Genomic DNA, 4,536 nt, shown 5'->3' on the forward strand with positions numbered 1-4,536 from the left:
CATTCCTAGAGGGTCCCTTCCCGTTGGCCCCTCCTCTTCCTGCGGCCCTCCCTTCTACGCCCCTAGGACCAACGCGGCCAGAGGGGCCCTTGGAGGGCAGAGGACCTAGCCTGGTAACCCAGCCAGCTTCCCAGGGCCCAAGTGAGTGGGAGAACACCCGCTGTGCTTCCTCTGATCCTCTGGTTCTGGAAGGTCCACCCCCATGCCCTGTCTGCCTCTCCTCTTCCCCCTTCCTCCCTCCCTCCTACGCCCCTGGAACCAATGCAGCTGGAGCGGGCCTCAGAGGGCAGAGGACCTGGCCCAGGAGCCCAGCAGTCTTCCTGGGGCCCGACTGGGCAGGGGAAATGCTAGCTGCCCTCCCTGCTGATCGTCCAAGCCCCCTAGGGTCCCTCCAGTTGTGGGAACTCCTCCCCTCTCCCAGCCACCCCTCAGGGGTGCCATTACTGTCTGGCCTCCACTCCTCCTCCCTCACTCCCCCCCATGTCCTACCTGGTCACTTGGGGGCTCCTCCTGTCTCCTTGGGCATTGAGGTCTCCCGCCAGCATTTGGTATGTGCCCTAGTTGTGGGGAGATACAAACTCCGTGTCCTCCCACTCTGCTGTCTTAACTCTGCCTGACACTTATTTTTATCTTTGTTTAACATCTGTCCCCTTCTTGATTGTCAGCTCCATGAAAGTCCTTATCATAACCATTTTCCTTACAATTGTATTCCCATCATTAGCACAGTACCTGGCACATGGTGGGTACTGTGCAAATACAGTTGAATAAATAAATGGCTTACCACCACAGTCAATTGACTGCCTGACAGAGGAGGATTGCTTTTTCCCCTCTGGGTTCTAATAAGAAACTACAAGCAGCCTGAAGTTACCTCTGAAAATGAGTCGCTATTCACTTGACCCAGAAAACCCCACAAAATCATGAGAGGTTCACTTTGAGAACACTCATGAAACTGCCCAGGCTATTAAGGGTATGCATATCTGAAAATCCACGAAGTACCTGAAGGGTGTCACTTTACAGAGCAATGTGTGCCATTCCATTGTTCCAGTGGTGGACTTGGTAGGTGTGCCCAGGCCAAACAGTGGGGCTGGATGCAGGTGGCCCAAAAAGAGGGCTGAATTTTTATTGCACATGTTCAAAAATGCAGAGAGTAATGCTGAACTTAGGGCCTTAGATGTAGACTGTCTGGTCATTGAGCACATCCAGGTGAACAAAGCCCCTAAGATGCAACCCATACATGAGTTCTTCCTGCCACACTGAGATGATCCTTGCTGAAGAAGAGCAGATTGTTCCTAAACTAGAAGAGGAGGTTGCACAGAAGAAAAAGATATCCCAGAAAAAACTGAAGAAACAACAACTTATGGCCCGGGAATAAATGCCGCAAAAAATAAATGCAAATAGAAGTTTAAAAAAAAAAAAAGAGGGGCTTCCCTGGCGACGCAGTTGTTAAGAATCCACCTGCCAATGCAGGGGACACGGGTTCGAGCCCTGGTCTGGGAAGATCCCACATGCCGCGGAGCAGCTAAGCCTGTGTGCCACAACTACTGAGCCTGCACTCTAGAACCTGTGAGCCACAACTACTGAAGCCCACACACCTAGAGCCCGTGCTCCGCAACAAGAGAAGCCACCGCATTGAGAAGCCCGTGCACCACAACGAATAGTAGCCCCCGCTCGCCGCAACTAGAGAAAGCCCACACGCAGCAACAAAGACCCAATGCAGCCAAAAGTAAATAAATAAAATAAATTAATTAAAACAAAAAAAATATTTGCTAAAAACAAAAACTACAGAGAGAGGATTCTGGAAGCATAGAGAGGTCTGAGAGGGCACGCTGAGGAGAAAAACCATAGTATAGTCAGGGAGAACATTCTTTGACTGGGGGGGGCAGGTTAAGCTCAAATTAAATTCAGAGTCTGGCTGTGTCTGTTGAAGTGCCGGGTGGCCGGTGAGCCCTCTCTCAAGGCCACCTTTGCCTGAGTTGATATGAATGTGAAGGAAGAGGCTCTCAGGTAATGGACAAAGAAGGTGGTAGGCAGCATGGTGTCTGACCATGCTGGGTCTCGTGGGCCACGTGAGACTGGGCATTGGGGGAGGACACTCAGCCCACTGATGCTTGAATCTCAGTGTGGCTCTGGGACAGTGAGGACAGCATGAAGGCTGGCACTCTGGGTCATCTGGAAACAGCTCCCCAGGCAAGAAAGCCCCTGCTCACACTGGCGCTGGCATCAGAAAGGATGTCCAAGAGGAAGAAGCTAAGAGAAGCCCGAGAGCAGCGTCCTGTTATATTGTTAGCACCCTCCTGGCTTTCCATAGTGACCATCTCAAGCTTCCTCATCTCTTCTCAAATCTTAGATTACCCTCCACCCACAGCCTCCTTCACTCTGTAGATGACTTACTTCAGTTTCTCAGTGGCGGAGATAAAAGAAACCTCAGTTTCCTTACGCCATTCTTTTAACATGGTGGTTCTGAAAGTTTTGGTCTTAGGATTCTTTTTCACTCTTAAAAATTTTTGAGGACTCCAAAGTGTTTTTGTATGTAGGGATTATGTCTATTTACAGTTACTGTATTAGAAATTATAATTGAGACACTTGAAAATATTTATTGTTTAAAAATAAAAATAATAAACCCATTTTATGCTAACATAACCTATTTTATGAAAAGTATATTTTCTAAAACAAAAAAATTATTAATGAGAAGAGTGGCATTGTTTTACATTTTTGCAAACCTATTTCATGTCTGGCTCAATAGAAGACTGGAGGATTTTTTTGTTTTTGGCCGCCAGGCATGTGGGATCCTAGTTCCCCAGCCAGGGATCAAACCCACGCTCCCTACAGTGGAAGCACGGAGTCTTAACCACTGGACCACCAGGGGTGTCCCAGCTGGAAGATTCTTATGCCTGCTTCTGTGTCCAATTAATATGTTGTTTTCGTTTGAAGAAATTCTGGGGACTTCCGTGGTGGCGCAGTGGGTAAGAATCCGCCTGCCAATTCAGGGGACACGGGTTTGATCCCTTGTCCAGGAAGATCCCACATGCCGTGGAGCAACTAAACCCGTGAGCCACAGCTATTGAGCCTGCGCTCTGGAGCCCGCGAGCCACAACTACTGAAGCCCGTGCGCCTAGAGCCTGTGCTCTGCAACAAGAGAAGCAACTGAAATGAGAAACCCGTGCAGTGCAAGGGAGAGTAGCCCCCTGCTCGCCACAACTAGAGAAAGCCAGCACGCAGCAACGAAGATCCAATGCAGCCAAAAAATAAAAATAAAATTAAACCTTTAGAAAAAAAACAAAAGAGAAATTCTGGCCTCACATGGACATGTGTTGGAAATGGTGGGTGGGGCATTTTAAAAGTCTTCTAAGAACCTTATCCATATTCTTCTTTGATATTATATCAAAACTTGATAAGTGGTAGTTTCTTAAAGTCTAGTTGCAACGTGGAAGCTGAATCCATATGAATGAACTTTTTGTTCTCTTTTACATTAAAATCCCTTGATCAGTCTTGCACTTTGAATGGATCTTTTACCCATGCAGTGATTTTGTAACATCGTGCACTGGTCGCTTGGAAAATAGATTCACAGGGGCAAATCACTCATATGTTGACACACTTCATTATACAATATATTTAAAAAATCATCTTTGTAATATCACCATCGATCTCATCAGAAAAGACTTTAAGTCTTGGGAAGCCGTCAAGCTCCCAGGGGATCCCAGGGTTCTGTGGACCTCACTTTAAGAACTGCAGTTTTAAGTGTTGTTTGTTAACTGCTGACTGAGGTGACTGAGGCAGTTAGCTTCTGTTCTGATTACCTTTTCTAACCAAGGTGAGTTAAAGCATACAAGGTTTGTAATTTCGTTTCCACATTTACTTTTTTAAAGGTCCGTCTTCACGCTACTCTTGTCTCCATGACTGTGGGAGCCATGTCTGTATCCTTAGCATCTCGTGCTGTGCCTGGTGTATAGCAGGTGCTCAAAATACACCTGCTGAAGGAAGGACTGGGAGGGAAGAAGGGAGGAATGAAGAAAGGAAGGGGGGATGGGAGAGAGGGGAGAAGAAACTTACCTCTGATACTTCATTGGCAGGGACTGGCTTGGATTTCAAGTAAAGCATGACTCCTAGTGGAGCTGGTTTGTTGGATAAGCTGGACTGAGAAAGTCGCAAGCAGAAAGCACCATTCTCACCTTGACCTCCCTCAAGTGCATTCTGTCAGCTTGTTTTTCTCTTCCCCTGTATGAAATTCTGAGCATATCCCATAGCATTTCTGTTCCTCATTGGAATCAACATTTCTTGAGTCAGAAGTACATAATATTTTTTGAAATATTTATTTATTTAGCTGCGCCAGGTCTTAGTTGTGGCACTAAGTTGTGGGATCTTTTAGCTGAGGCATATGGGCTCCTTTAGTTGCGGCATGCGGAATCTTTTTCCCTGACCAGGGATGGAGCACGGGCCCCCTGCATTGGGAGTGCAGAGTCTTAACCACTGGACCACCAGGGAAGTCCCTGAAGTACAGAATATTAATGATCATTTATGGTTGGAAAAAATTAGATG

The 4,536-nt window shown here is 47.0% G+C and overlaps 1 pseudogene; it reads left to right on the forward strand.

Annotated features, from left to right (window-relative positions):
• The first annotated feature begins 876 nt into the window (after nt 1-876).
• LOC114884728 lies at nt 877-1,390 on the forward strand (annotated as a pseudogene).
• Nucleotides 1,391-4,536: the final 3,146 nt, after the last annotated feature.

The sequence above is a fragment of the Monodon monoceros genome, unplaced genomic scaffold, assembly GCF_005190385.1.
Source record: "Monodon monoceros isolate NGI ecotype Baffin Bay Population unplaced genomic scaffold, NGI_Narwhal_1 Super_Scaffold_5, whole genome shotgun sequence".
Taxonomy (NCBI): Eukaryota; Metazoa; Chordata; class Mammalia; order Artiodactyla; family Monodontidae; genus Monodon; species Monodon monoceros.